Genomic DNA, 16,372 nt, shown 5'->3' with positions numbered 1-16,372 from the left:
AGATCACAAAGCAAGAAAAATCACATTGTGTTCAGAAATCCAAAAGACATTAGTATTGCTGAAAAGAAGAATGAAAGGGAGTGGAGAAGAAAGTGATAAGGCTAGAAAGAGAAGCAGTGGTCAGATCACAATGGACCTTGGATTTTGTGCTGAGAAATTTAGACTTTTCCTGAAGTAAGATTTTAGAGCAAAATAGTGACACTGGAGCTTGTGCTTGAGTTGTCTTTCTCCCTCAGGTCAACCAGTCTCTATTTGCAGGAAATTGCACCCCTTCTGTGTACTTCATGACTCTGCCTACCCCATCCCCACTCCCACAGTAACCCAATGTACCACTAGTGTCGCCTGACCAAAGTTGAGACGGTCATGTTATCTCTATTGGAGATTTGACATTCTGACTGAGAAACTATGTCCTATATAAGCTGAAATGTGGAAAAAAAACAAAACAAAAACCAGAGAACATCAGGGTATAGAGACAATTAATCAAATGGCAGAATTGCTGGTAAGAAAATAAAGCTTGTGATTATGTTCAACCTGTGAATGCCAGTCTAGAAGAAAGAAATGGGCATAGAAAGTATCAAGGATGTCAGTAGCATTTGGGCTATAAAGCAAAACTGTGAGCCAAAATTAAACCATTGCTATAGCCAGTAGACTCCAAAAATAATCTTTCAGTAGGATTTAGCATAGTTGTATATAGAAAGCAATGGAAGTCAAGAGCTTTCAGATATGAGAATCATATTCTTTTTAAAGCCAAGTACTGCAGAGAATAAACTATTAAAAGGATACATATGTAAATAAATTTGCCCTGGAATGAGGGTTTCAGAGGGCACAGTGGTCAAATGCGGGAAAAGGCAGAAACAAAAATTTGGGTTAGAGATAGAAAGCACAGTGCATTAAAGTTGTGCTCAAGTATCAGAGTTACATATAAACTACACCTAAGTTGAAAAAATAGTATAAATGACTACAAAGTATTTATAAGCAAATGTTGACCTTACTTGTAATGTTTCACTATGGTAAAACTTGTCTCGATGTATGAAAAGCAGTTGAACCAATAAAAGTTAAGTCACCTTGGGAATAGCTCTACAGAGCAAATTGATAAATGAGAATTGTGTCTCTTAACAGTCTTAGCAGTCTTAAAAAAGATAGACTATTCCAGAGTAGCCTTGAGAGGACACCCTCCAGCCATGATGGAGAAGGCTGCTGTGAAAACCAGGCTCGTGCTGACCTTATGCTGAGACCCACATTGACTCATTTGTTCTTCTCTTTTGAAGAATAAATTAGATCTAGGGATACATACAAGTAACAGATATTAGATTCCTTCTAGAGTAGTGGATTCTGTCTAATCTAACTAAGCATTAACAGAGTGATTTTTCAACCCTTGTGTAGATATATGGTGAAAATAACTGTCATTTTCTGAATACTTTCTCTACTAAGACTGTACAAAGTGTTTACAACATGATTGTATTCAATCCTAATAAAACTAAGAGAGTGAGTGTGGCTATGCCCATTTTACTGATTGGAAATCAAGAACTAAAAGATGTTATAACTTACCCAGGTTCTCACTGTTAGTGAAAATCAGAGCTGAGCGGTTTTCACAGTCCATGATGTCCTTATAGAATTACCAATAAATCAATAAGAAGTTTCTTTTTTTAATTGTACATGACTTATACTACATATATTGGATGATTTAGAATTAGTCTTTCAGAGGCTGTTCTGCATTCCAGACACTATATCTAAAACTTTAAACTAAAATTATAGCTTTTTATTACATTTTAGTAAACTTTCATGTAGTTAAGGGGTCTGGCCTGGGATATAAGATGTGATCCTATGGTCTAAGTAGCCAGTTTCCTACAGAGGAAGTTAAATGCATTAAAAATCTATCCTTTTTTTTCCAATTTAAATAATAAAACTATGTTAAAATATTTATGTTAACTGCAACATTCTAGTTATATAAAATCAAATTTATATGAAGATCTCAAGAAATACAGTATAAGTAAAATAGATTATATTTCATATAACTCTCCACCTGTGTTTTACCTCTTTTTAATTTAATTATGGTCTCAAACAGAACACCACTATGTCAAACTGAAATTTTTCCTTAAGTATAAAATTTATCTAGGATATCACATGCTCAAGTTTCAAATTGGATTTTCTATCAAATAGGGACCAAAACCTTGAAGACAGTTCTCATTAACAATTTACTTTCTATATTATGCTAAATACTCATTTCTAACATAAGCAGAAAAATAAAGAAGCTAATTGACTTTTTTAGACTTACTTTTAGCTTTTTAATTCTTTTACATTTTCCCTGACTTTTTATAGGAGAGAGAGGAAAAAATTGAAATATGATTATGCAGAATGCTTAAAATATAGTATTTTTTCTGATAAGGGTAGCTCTTCCAGACAGCTTCTAAGATTGTTCAAATATCTATGATGTTTTCTCCCCATCTATCTGCAGCTGTTTTCTTTATTGCCTTCGAGAGAGCTGAAGTAATTTTATTTCATGATCTCTGACAGAGTGTTCGTTCTCACAGAAGTCTCATTTTTCTCAGGCTATTATAAGACCTAACTTTTAAGAATATTGAAGCAAAACATATCAACTTTTTCCGAGTATTTCTTCAACAACATAATTTGCCCCAGTGTCTAATAAATTCCTTATAAAGATGCAATTCTAAAATCAAACTCTCAGTGGCTGCTATTGTTCTTAAAGTACCTAAAATTGGTTTTGTTTGCCAACATGAACTTGTCATCTCTAATCTCTTGGTAAGTGTTTTCCTTACATTTCAAGGATTTTCACATAAATTTCATGGACAACTGAGAATTTTCTGGTAATCTTAGGTTCTTTTCTAATTTGATGTAATACTGGATATTATGTCTGAGAGAATCTTATTTATTTTCATGAGTTAAAGCTACTTTAAAAATATAAATGATTCTCATATTATGTTATTAATCCAGTCTCAATTTTTTTGCATCTGTTCTGTTCTCCATTACTTTTTGCTCTTAAGTTCCTAAGTGTTATTCGAAGTATCCTGCCTTTCATGTCCTTTAAAATAGATAAGGTAAATGGTGAATTATGTAAGCCTTTTTCTTCTTATATAGTTAAATATAGAGTAAATATATTCTCAAATAGCTATATTTAAATCTTGACACTTAACTCAGCTGGTATTTAAATCTTAACACCCCTTAATACACGTAGAAAATAGTGAGGGCATGTTCCTGTCACATATCAAAAATTAAGATTAAAAAATTTCTGCATAAAGAATCAAGTTTAGAAAGAGGACGTAAAAAATTCTAGCTAAGTCTAGAGTTCTACAGCTTCAAAAAACTGAACAAACATCATGGAATAGAATACACATGCTTAATTATTTGTTCCTATGGTTATTTAATGTTCAGTGCGAAGTCACTTTAACACTCTGTAGATTTAACCCACTTCTACAATCTTCAAACAATAATGTTTTAAAGAAAGGCAAGTAAAAGGAACTCAAGTTTCATATGCTTTGCTTTTGTCTTGCTCAGGCATTATTTTCTGCCCTCATGTGACTTACTTATGGTCTAACAAGAGACAACCAACAAATCATCACTCTCTTGTCACTCATTCCCAATTTTTTGATTGGTTCCTTCTCAATATCACATTCCAGGGACTAATTTCTTGCTATAATCTCTAATCTTTCCAGAGACTAAAATATTTTCCTTGAGCTGTATGCAGTCAGACCTGCCCAAATATCCTTTTTTTTTATGGGTGATATTCTGCTGAACACTTCCCTGATGTTTTTCTCTGTTTAACTCTTTAGATCTTGTCTGAATCTAGTGTTCCCAAAAAATGACTTTCTGACTGTCCAGAACTCAACTGATGACCAATGTTCCTCTTTTAGAGCAGACTGGTCTCCCAGTCCTGACCTTCCTCTTTCTGATCCATTGTTACCTTCACAGAATACTGTTTATAACAGTGCAGGAATAGCTTTGAAATTCTATTCACAATATATATTAATAATAATTTAACCAATGATTAGTTGTTTCTTCTAAATAAAAGAATAAAAGAATGATATTAAAATAAAGTAACAACTATAAATTCAAAGGAGACTTGCCATAAGAGAAAAATGAAGTTGTTTATATTGGAAAGAAAGCATAGCATTTTAACAACATATAATTATATTGCATTATTGCTGTCACATTGAAATTTTTCATTATGATAAATAGTAAGAACATTGTTAAGTATAGTGAAATGAAAATAAAACTTAAACATTTAAATGGTTTCAATGTGAGTGTAACTTGAAAGAAGGAAAAAATTAAGCTATATCCTTGTTGTCACTATTGAAAATCATTTTATAAAATAAATTGAACTGAGACTCAAACAGATGGATTTACTATTTCTAAATCCATGTTTATAGTAGCATTACTTACAATAGCCAAAAGGTGAGAGCAACCCAAATGTGCATAAACAGATGAAAAGGTAAACAAAATATGGCTTATACATACACTGGAATACGGATAGTCCTTCCCTGGACATTCTTATACATATTTTTGGAGAGCACAAATATGTATTTCTGTTAGATATAGTCATTTGAATGGAATATCTGTGTCTGCCAAGGTGTCTTTATTTCCCTAAGGTGAAGGATAGTTACCCATCTAATGTAAATCCCTTTTAGCACTTAACAGTCACTAAGTTTTATTACATCTGAAATCCAAACGTATTTGCTGACTCCTAACTTTCATTAATCCAAACTCCACCCATGAAGCATCTACTCTCTCAAATTTCCAGTTGCATGTGCATGCATGCTAAGTGAGTCCTGCACTATCTCATGCCATGGCAGCATCAGAGAAGCATCAGAGCAACAGGTGTCATGGGGAGCCTTCTGCAAGGCAGACTCTAAGTTTGTAGTGGTATTGGTGGCAGCAGCAACTATATGGATGCACAACCATTCAAATAGTGTAATCTGATGCTAATACCCTCATCCAAAAGCAAAGCAAGTGCGTAAGTCTGGGGTGTCACATAAACAACAACTCCTTTTCAGACCCATTCATTTCCCCTAATGGCATCCATGTCTCTCCTGAGACAAAGATGTTCTCAATTCTTTCTGGGATAGGAAGTGCAAGTCTAATTCATCATGGTGGCAGAAAGTTTTAACCTTCCAAAGGACCTTTAAAAAAGTTAGCAAAACCAGCTCTAGTATCCATTTCTACAATTGGTTCGTACTCTGTAAATGACACTCAGGATCTCCCTCCATTACCCACACCCCCTTTGTAGATTTTCCTGCCTCTTAGCTAACACCTTTGCTGGCCTAGACTGCTGGCCTAGTGAGATGACCCAGATCTTCATCCCCAAGAGGTTTAAACCAAGAGCTGCCTTGTCCTTGTCAAGCTGAGGTTGCTACAATTACCCATTCATGCTTTTTACTTGATGCAGAAGTGCCAAGAGACACCACAGTTAATTCCCTGTTCAAAATACTCCTCCCTATCGTCATTGTATAGCAACAACCTTAGTTTTTTATGGTAATCAGGTTTGATTACCCCCACTAGTACAGTAAGTCCTTTCTTTGCCTAAAAAGAGGTCAGATGATACTTAAACTTCTAGTTCAGTGTAATTCATATTGTACTCTCTTGCACTCCTTCTGTGAGTGAACATAACTGTACACTCCAGAAAATAACACTGCAATATCACAGGGTGCTGTCCTCCACTTGGCAGCTTTGCTGAGCTCTCATTTAATAGGTCTTTCCACTTTTCATTAGGCTGGCAATTTCTGGATTATAAAGGTACCTGGTAAAGAAGCAAATGCTATAATCAGAAGCCTAAAGTTGCATGTTCTTCACTTTAGAATGGGGCATTGTTCAAAGATGTTGTGGAGAACAGTTTTCATAGATCAGGTATTGTGTTTATATTTAGATAATGGTGCAGGAAGAGATACTGTGGACAGGGACTGGAAGTCCACAATCAGAGTACATAATAATTCCCACAAGAGCGCATCACTGCCCTTCCTAAGATGGAAAGAGTCAGAGAAATTGGCCTGTCACCAAGTGGCTAGATGGTCTCCCTGACTAATGAAGCCATATTTAGTGCTTAATGTTGGTTTATGTTGCATGCAGGTTGAGCATTTAACTGGAGCTATATTTAGATCATCCTTGGTCATGGAAAGCTCAGGTTGTGAAGTCTAAGCATAGTCTGCAACTCAGCCTCTCTTTTCCCTTGGCACCAAATCTAACTCATGAGACTTGAACTTTATCTTAATTATGGGCTATTCATGTGTGGGCATTGAGTAGTTTTCATGGCATCTCATATCTACAACAGAAGAGCCCTAGGCATAAAGTGAGAAGCACATGGTACATATCTGAAACCTATAAGAGAGAGAAGTTGCCAAGCTGAACCCCAGATCAGATTTATAGTGTTAGAAGAATAGTGTGTGCTGATGCTAGTGTACTTCTGGCTTAAATGCAGAACAAGTGTATAAATCATGGTGACATACTAAATCTGCTGTGTCATGATTTTCTGGTGCCTTAAGCAGCTATTTAGTATGCTTATTTGGATAAGTCAGCCCTGCAAACAATAAAATGCAGAATATGTGACATACCAAAAATAGGATTGAAATTCAGTTAGTGTGTCCTGGTGTATACCCAACAGGTCTGATGGGTCAAGCTTTACTCTGATAAAATTTTTAAAGTTGTGAATGAAGATAAAAAAAGAGATTTCTAAAATAACATAGCTCAAAGAAAAGTAGGGAGGTAGAAAATAGAATGCATCACGTTGGAATTGGCAATAAACTTGTTGTTTGTGTTAACTAAGTTAAAGGCAAGATCCTGAAAGGACTGAGCTGATAAACTATGAAATTTGTTGAAATTTAATAGACAAATAAAAAAGGGCTATTAGAGGTTTTCACAAGGGGCAACAGTGCCATGACCAGAACATGGCTATAGGAAAAGCAAGCTAGTAATAATATTAAGTAGAATAAGTTGAAAGATTCAGAGACCAAATTACTTTAGCCTTAGCTGAGACACAAAAATGCTTGAATTTTGCTGACATCAGTGATAACAGGGGAAAAAAGAGGAGATCAGGATAAGATATTACTAGGCTTACACATTAATTGGGTGCAATCAAGAAATAAAGATATCATGAGCTGTGTGGTCTGGCATGGGGCTGGAATTGCTTTTATAATGTGTGACTGTTTGTTCTGCTGGCTGGCCTCAGCCACTGCCTTGCTGCCACTGCCATACCATATCCTCTCCACCCTGCTTCCCATCTCCACCTCTCCTATTCATCTGGATGAATATTATTTCTTTAATTCTTTGGTTGTCAGACTTTCATACAGTTCGATTTTCTGGGAGTTCTGGGTTTTTTGTTCATTTTTGTTTTGTTTTGTTTTGAGGTAGTTGTAATCCTTATGATTGTGTGACAAGGCTAAGTGTGTCTACTCATGCCTCCATCTTTGCCAGGCCATGGTTCCAGCACCGAGAAAATAAAGCTTTATAGATTCTAACTGTGAAAACAAGTGGGGGTTGGGGCTGCGGGAGAAACTGCCAATCTCAGGAGAGTCCATTTAGAGGGCCTTCTCAGTCCTAGAACATATGCAAACCCACCCGCTCTGGGAACCATCACCAGATCAACAGCTAGAATGGTGCCAGTAACATACAGGAAGTGGGTGAAGTGACTGAAAAAGGGGCGAGTGCTGAGCAAGTAGCATTGTTCTCTCTCTGACCGCTCCCCCACATACTGCGGCATGAAGTGGTGAAACGGGTCACCCTACACTGACAAATACCTAAGGCTCTGCACCTTACAATATAACAAGTATGGAAGCTCTACCTAATACACAAATGCAAACACAGGGAAGCTGTCAAGTTGATAAGACAGAGAAGTGTGGCCAAAAGAAGGAGCAGGTCAAGGCTCCTGAGGGAGAACTAAGCAAGAGGAGATAGCCAACCTAACAGATGCAGAGTTCAAAACACTGGTAATAATAAAGCTCAGAGAAATGACTGAGTATTGCAAACACATAAGGAAAGAAGTGAAGGCTATACTAAATAAAATGAAAAAAAAATCCACATGGAACCAATAATGAAGGGAAGGAAGCTGGGGTTCAAATTAATGCACTGGAACATAAGGAAGAAATAAACAGTCAACCAGTAGAGAATGAAGAAACAAGAATGCAAAAAAAAAAAAAAAAGAAAAAATGAGGAGAGGCTTAAGAACATCTGGGACAACTTTAAACATACCAATATTTGAATCATGGGGGAGCCAGAAGGAAAAGAGAAAGAGCAAGAAACTGAAAACTTATTTGAAAAATAAGAAAACTTCCCTAATTTGGCAAAGGAACTAGACATACAAATCCAGGGAGCACAGAGAGTCCCAAACAAGTTGGACCCAAAGAGGACTACACCAATACACATCAAATTAAAATGCCAAAGTTTAAAGATAAAGAGAGAATCTTAAAAAGCAGCAAGAGAAAAGAAGACAGTTACCTACAAAGGCATTCTCATATGAATATCAGCTGATTTCTCAAAAGAAGCTCTGCAGGCAAGAAGAGGCTGACAAGAAATAATCAAAGTGATGCAACCAAGATTACGCTATGCAGCAAAGCTATCATTTAGAATGGAAGGGAAGATAAAGTGCTTCCCAGACAAGGTAAAGCTAACAGAGTTCATCACCACTAAGCCATAATATGAAAGTTAAAGAAACTTATTTAAGAAAAAGATCAAAACTATGAACATTAAAATGACAACAAACTCACAACTATCAACAACTGAATCTAAAAAACAAAAACAAACTAAGGAAACAACTGTTCCTACAGAGCCATTGATATGGAGATCATATGAAGGGTTATCAACAGGGAGAGGGAAGGGGGAAAATGGTTCAGGGATTAAGAAGCATAACCAGTAGGTACAAAATAAATAGGAGAACATTAGGAACAGAAAAGGAAATGGAGAAGCCAAAAAACTTGTATGCATAACCAATGGGCATGAACTAAGGTGGGAATTGCTGAATGGAAGTGGGGTGCTGGGTGGAGGGGAGCAAAGGGGAAAAATGGGACAACTGTAATAACATAATCAATAAATTATACTTAAAAAAGTGACTGGTATAAATCTAAAAGAGAAAGAAAGATATCAAAGATGATTTGAGCTGTTAATCCTACATCATTGGTATAAAAATTGGGCCATCCTTTAATTTTAATTTTGATTAAATTAACTTTGAGGTGTTAAATAGAGATAGATTTAGCAGGTGGAATACATGTGTATATATGCATATATTTATGTGTGTACATAGGCATACCCTGGCTGGTTTGGCTCAGTGGATTGAGCGTCGGCCTGCGAGCTAAGTGTCGCTGGTTTGATCTTCCAGTCAGGGCACATCAGAGAAGGAAAACTCTGACTCCAAAAAACCTCCGCTGCCTTGCGGCATACCTCTTCAGGGGAAAGGCTAAGGGAGTAAACCCCGACAGAAAATCCGGAGCCGGAGTCCCTAAGGCGGTTTGACGTTGTAGTCAACACCGGCAACTCCTGCGGCGCACCTGAAGCCAAGCTGTATTGACTCCGTCTTTCCCTTGGATCCTTCTGCTGCGAAGAGAGGGGGGGTCTGCTGCATGGGCAACAGCAGACCCTCCATATCACCCTGCCCAGGCTCTGTAGCTTCAGCTTCACTGGAGAGGACACTCCAGCGTCATCGCAAGATGTCGATTCAACACGGGAGGAGACAGATACCGTGTCACTCCCGAGTTGGACTGCACAGCCATTCTCAGTGGTGCAGATAGACTCTTAAGAAGCTACACCATTGTCTCTCGAGACGGACGGCTGCCGACGACATAGGCATATAGCTGAAGTTGACATAAAGGTACCCAAATCACCCTTTAAGGGAGGACTTTCTGGTCAGCAAGAAGACACATGGTCAGAAGTCAAGAGTGACCTTTCTTGTCCTTCAGATATGCCTTAGCTTCAGAGAATGCCTTTGCCTGAGGTTACATCCCTCCCAGAGCAGCTTGCACTCAGTGACTGAGTGGAGCAGGAGTGTAAACGTCTGGCCATTGTGACCTATTACAAGATGCTCTCATGGGCAGCACTTGCTTTGTAACTCCCTTGAAGTTCAACTTCTTCCTCTGTCAAATTCTGCTTCCTATCCCTTGTTCTGTACACTTGTTGATTCCTAATAAACATCTTGCACCTAAACTGCATCTCAGCACTTGCTCCCAGAAAACAGCCTGTGGCAGTATGATATATTAATATCATTTTGTTCTTTTAGATGTAATTAATGGAAAATGCCAACTAAATGTCTTAAAAATGTATTGTCTCATAAAATAAAAGTTCTGAAGCAGGGCAGTTACAGAGTTGATTAATAAATAACTCAGTGACATCGTCATATCCTCAAGCTCCTTCCATCTTTCCATTTCTTATTCCTTAAGGTTTTTCACTCAGATCATTTGTTTTCAGGTTTGTTCCCTCATCATCAAAAGATAGTTGTCACAAATCTGGATGATATATCCTTATAACCAAGTCCAGAGACAGAATGACAGTTTCTTTTTGTATGAATTTTTTGTTTGCTTGTTTCAATCAGAGAAGAAACTCTTTCTCTAGGTCTCAGTGGCCCAGGTTGGGTGATATTTCTATAGCTTATTAGGTGGCTAGACTAGCAATTTCAGCTCCTATAACAGAAAGCAATCTGCCAACAAAGATAAATTTGGGAAAATAAGTGATTTTAGGTGAGTAACCATCAGTGACTACCACAAAAGTTTCTTAATTTGATTCTATAAATGTAGTATAGAATAAATACCTCATTTTATTTATTTGTTTGTTTGTTTATTTATTTGTGTTTACATAAATGTAAATGAGTTTGATTTTTCAGTTTTTAAATGACATTCAGTTGAAACAGGAGTGATATTTTTAAATATATATTATTTTATTTTATTATTGTTCAATTATAGTTGTCCCAATTTTTCCCCCATTGCTCTTCTCTGCCCCACCCCATCCCCACTTCCACAGTCAATCCCCACCTTGTTGTCCATGTCCATGGGTCCCTAATACTTGTTCCTTGACTAGACCCTTCCCCTTTTTTCCCTCCTTCTCCTCTCCTCTTCCCAGTTGCTCTCAGTTTGTTCCTTATTTCCATGCTACTGGTTCTATTTTGCTCATTTGTTTGTTTTATTCATTAGGTTCCTCTTATAGGTGAGATAATGCAGTATTTGTCTTTTGCCTCCTGGTTTATTTCACTTAGCATAATATTCTCCATTTCCATCAATGCTGTCACAATGGGTAAAATTTCCTTCTTTCTTTCTGCTGTGTAGTACTCCATTGTGTAAATGTACTACAGTTTTTTGATCCGCTCATCTACAGATGGGCACTTAGGTCATTTCCAATACTTGGCTATTGTAAACAGTGTTGCTATGAACATAGGGGTGCATAGGTTCTTTTGAATCAGTGTTTCAGGCTTCTTAGGGTATAATCTCAGCAGTGGGATTGCTGGATCAAAAGGCAGTTCCATTTTTAGTTTTTTGAGGAAATTCCATACTTTTTTTCCCCAGTGGCTGTACCAGTCTGCATTCCCACCAGCAATACAGGTTTCCCTTTTCTCCATAAGCTCACCAGCACTTGTTTGTTGATTTGTTAAAGATGGCCATTCTTACTGGTGTGAAGTAGTATCTCATTTTGGTTTTAACTTGCATCTCTCTGATGGCTAGTGATGTTGAACTTCCTTTCATATGTCTATGGGTCTTCTGTATGTCCTCTTCGGAGAAGTGTCTCTTCAGGTCCTTTGCCCATTTTCTAACCAGAAGCGATATTTAAAAAACTAACTAATTGATTCCCTCTACCCAGCTAATTCTAAGGTGTGCATTTTATCCATGGCTACAGATAATGATTCAATAAACTTGACAAATATTAAATCTCTATGGTAATTATTAAATCTGAGTTAAAATAAATAATGATTGCAGGGGTTCTACACTGATCACTTTCTCTACTAATCTAATGCCCTTTCCTTTAGGGTCAAAGAAAGAGAGGAGGAAAATGTTGAGGGAGAAAGATAATATAGTAGGGGTAGCACTCCTTAAAAGTTTGAACCCACTGGGTGGTAGAATTGGATATAAATTTAGAGGACTTCTCCCAAGTCATTGGAGTTGCTGTAAGTTACTAGATGCCATCATTTAAAGTTTTCTCTTGGTTATCCTTGCTAATGGAGCTAAACAACAATGCAAAAAATTTTTAAAAACACTCATTTGAGCTTGAAATGCATTGTGTGACTTTCTATTCCTACATCAGATATATGGTCCTAATTATATTTTACTTGAGTAATTACTAAGTTACCCTCTATTATCTGAATCTATATCTATTATAGCAGAGGTATGTGACTGAGTCATGAATTGAGAGATTGAGAAAGGATAGCCTTCAATTGAACTTTTGCTACAGCAAAGTCACAAGTGGATAAACAAGAGTTAATTGAATATAATTCATGGGAAAAGTCAAATGTTGAATTTGTATTTCTCCAAAGACTGTGACTGCTATAGTCCCCAGTCCTTCTTAAAGTCACACTAGAAGTATCTGAGTCTAGGCACCTGGAAATTGGCCTGGTCTTTATAACCCATTTGGGTGCTTCTGCCCCAGACATTCATCTGCTCTTGGGGCACAGTGGTGGAGATCCCACAGTCAGACAGATGTAAGTTTTGCTGATGGTCTCTCTTTTCCAACACATTTCATGGAATTGAGCCTTTAAGGCTGCAGTTTCTTCACTGACCATTTTCCCTGCAAACTGTTGGCCTTTGTGGTTTTCCTTGCTCTGGTTGTTTGGTTTGGACAAGATCAGTTAACTGATGTCTCCTGGTTTGCTGACAACTCATAGAAGGTAAGCATGTCTATGCTTATTAAAATGCCATAGACCACTGAATGTTCACTATGAGGATGATACTCCCTGGCAAAGTTGAATGATTTTCTTGTAAATTAGAAGTGTGTCAGAGTAGGTACTGACCAATCTTCAGCATCAGAGGCTCTTGTCTAAATTTCTTGAGATAAAAATTATGTTCTAGAAGTTACTAGTTTAATCTGGATGCATGGAAAAGTTTTTTTTTTTTTTTTAATGCATCTTATCAATACATGCTCTTTGACCTTGCAATGTCTGCATGTGGAATTATCTCAGAAGTGTAAGCAGGATGTCTTTCATCATCACCATGGTGATGTATTTTCCTGCACAGCTACTGGGTCCAAAACCAAATGTCTGGAAATACCTATAAAGAACATACTTTGCAAAGTTTTCAAGAGTAAATTTGCTAGGCTTGGGGAGAAACTCAAGTCAATGCATTCTTCTAATATTCAACATATTAATTCCCCTTTTCACTGAGTAACTATCAATGATATGAACTTGTAAGGCTTTGTGCATGACAAAGTACAAGACAGGCTGATACCACATGTTCTCATAATAAAATATTCCACCACTTTTAAGTTTTGAATGTCATCCATCCTTAATGTCTCTCTCATCAACAACAATCTGGGTTTCCTTCATTATTGCCTCTTCAAGGTTAGAGTGCTTTGCAATGAGAAGTAGCATGACGAACTCAGAGACAGACATAGTGTTTGGCTCTGTGATCAGCATTTCCAAGATGCACTGGTTCACATTCTCTCATGTCAGGTCACCATGTTTCTCAGTAAAATCAACTACAGTGGCAAAATCGATCCAGAATTCTAGTTTGTTTGCTGTAAAAAAATCCTCTCTTTTTCCTTTAGCAGAATTCCTATGGCATCTTTCAAATCCTTGACAGGCTTTTCATACTTTTTGTATAGCCAAGAAATCTTAAAGAAAATGTCAGGTTTGAGAAGGGAAGCTTGCCACACATCAAAACAGATCCTGGATTTTAACTACATTGATGTTTTGTTTAAGGGGATCCCCAGGAAGAACAAGTTAGAGGTGTCCAGCAGGATGCACTTGCATGAGGGTCAGCATGTCAACAATGTCCAACACATTTTTGAGCTCCTTCAACCTGTCCAGGTACCTTATGATAGACTCAGCAGAAATTGTCACCATGTGTACAAGGCCAGGGCCAGACAAAGCTCTTATAAGCAAAGGTTGAACAATTTACCAGAGGCCTGAATTATTGTTAAATATGATGTCATTCTCATGAATACTGATGCCAGAAGATGTAGTGACTGTACTTCCTTATATGGAACATACTTGAGTACTTGCTGATAATGAGTGTTTCCTCTTCACTTATCCAGATACTCATGAAGTCTCAATATATCTGCTGTAATAGCTGCAGGCATGCCAATCCTCATCCACAGAAATCTGAAGTAGGAAATAAGGGACCACATTCCCATACAATAGCTGGGATCTGGGATTGAGGATTGAGGATGTGTCCTCTTACTCCAAACCAAAAGAAGAAAGCCAGCGAACAGCAGGATTGGCATTGTGGCCACAGGCACAGCTCTGGGCACCATGTTGGTGATGTTATAATGCATTGAGTTCAGCCTTTCCAAAACCATATCGTATTCCTTGATCTCAAGGAAAGGAAGTTAAAGTCCTATTCTTCCATATTTCCTAACTCTTTTGTCTTTTTGTTCTGAATTCTGAGATAATTCCTGGATTGACTCTCCCAGCTCTTCAACTGATATTTATTTGATTTTTCAGTTCTTCCGTTTAGATTTTTATTTCAAAAATAAAAATATTAATGTCTATTATCTGTTAATTTTTATGGGTGCAATATCTGCTTGTGTCTCTGAGGCTATTAATTCAGCATATTCAATAGTACTGTTTTGATTGATTAGCACCACTGTTTCCTCAGGTATAAACTGTTCTGTTTATATAGTTTGTGACTCTCTTCTGGTGTTGGTATTAAGCAAATGTTTGGTCTTAATTATGTGCTCATTTTTGTGACCTAACTTTCTTGTTAGTCAGCTGGCTGCTTCTGTTTGCTCACCTTTTGGAGGAAGATGAGAAGAGGTAGGATGTTTTGCTGCCGATTATACTTCAATCTGTTTCCAGGAAGAATGAGGAGGGGTGAAACATGGCTTAAATCACTTTTTATTAGACTCTAAGTCCTCGTACTTCTGTGCCCTGGAGTAAATTGATCCTAGGCTGTAATATGGATTCCCTCTGCTGTGAAGGTTCTCTGATATTATTTGATGCCAAAGCATCAAGAAAAACCCTGCAAGCAGAACTAAAGATCATAAGTGATCATTTGCTGCTCTTGTTATGTTTATGCAAACGAACAGGATAAATTAAAAATGGACTTAATGTAGTCCCTTTAAAGACAAGGAGGGTAACCTTAGGGAGAAAGATTATTATTCAAGGAAAATCACAATGATCAGTAGTAGAGTATAAAACAGGGCAACTAACCGTCTTAAAAGTTTCTTCTCCAGATTTAGAGACTTGTTTGCGGGTTATGTTACATAAATTAACACGTGTTTTTTGTTTTCAAAGGACATAAGCCTATGATCGCATTACCTGAGTGATTATCTGTACGCATAAGCCTCACTTAATCCTCTCTGCAGCGCTGCCTCCTGAGACTCAACGGTTTGGCTGAACTAAATGGCTGGGTTGGGGAAGAATGGGGTGGTCTGTGGGCTTCACTTTAAAACGGGTTTCTCTTTTCTATCCTAATGGCTTGGACAGAAAGGGCCCAGAGGTCTGAGAGGGGGAAAAACCTAAACTATTTACCTCAGCCCAAACTAAGTATAATGGGCAAAAGGGTTTTGGACAGGCGAGATGTGCCTAGCACACCTTCTTACAAAGAAACTTTTTTTTCCCCTAATATGGAACATTGAAAAATTAATCCCTGCCTTTTGTCATCTAGTAGTTATGGATTGAATGATGTCTTTTAACCCTTTTCACCAAATCTGTTGCCCTCAGAACACAACAAGGACACCAGCCTGTTGAACCAAGCACGCGGTTGACCGGAGGCAGCCAACTGACCTGGAGTCTGCACGATCCTTCCCCATGTGGGAAGGCCACCCTCCCCTCCACACCCCCACTCATATTAGGGTTTTCTGGACCCAAGGGTAGGTAGGACGACGACCATGTCCAGCTTGAAGCAGCTAGAGGAGCTTGAGACCTTCGCCCATTGTCCTTTACAAGATTACAAAGGGTCCTAATATTTGAGAGGGGGGGGATAGTTAATTTTTACGAACCAGGGGTATGGACTTGGGGGGGATCGCTGGGGGAGGGGGGTGCTGGGGGGAGGGGAACAAGGGGGAGAAAATTGGAACTGTTGTAACAATATAATCAATAAAAAACATTAAAAAAAAAAAAAAAAAAAAAAGAAAAAACCTGCAGTCCACAGTCAGCACTAGCTTCCACTGAAGCACCCATCACTGTAATGCACACAGGAACTTCTAGTCACTGCTCAGACATATAACTGATAGTGTGGCCAGGAACCTTGGTGTCATGAGTACTACCTCCCTAGATACACAATTTCTCCAAATCATTCTC

General features: G+C 37.7%; 1 pseudogene; it reads right to left on the bottom strand.

Moving 5' to 3' along the window:
* Window positions 1-12,991: 12,991 nt before the first annotated feature.
* On the bottom strand, window positions 12,992-14,427 carry LOC150019356 (aromatase pseudogene; annotated as a pseudogene).
* Between the last annotated feature and the right edge of the window lie 1,945 nt (window positions 14,428-16,372).

Source organism: Furipterus horrens, unplaced genomic scaffold (genome assembly GCF_987537825.1).
Source record: "Furipterus horrens unplaced genomic scaffold, mFurHor1.1.pri manual_scaffold_2, whole genome shotgun sequence".
NCBI lineage: Eukaryota > Metazoa > Chordata > Mammalia > Chiroptera > Furipteridae > Furipterus > Furipterus horrens.
Note: the sequence above shows the minus strand (reverse complement) of the source record. Positions and strands in the feature narration are given on the sequence as shown.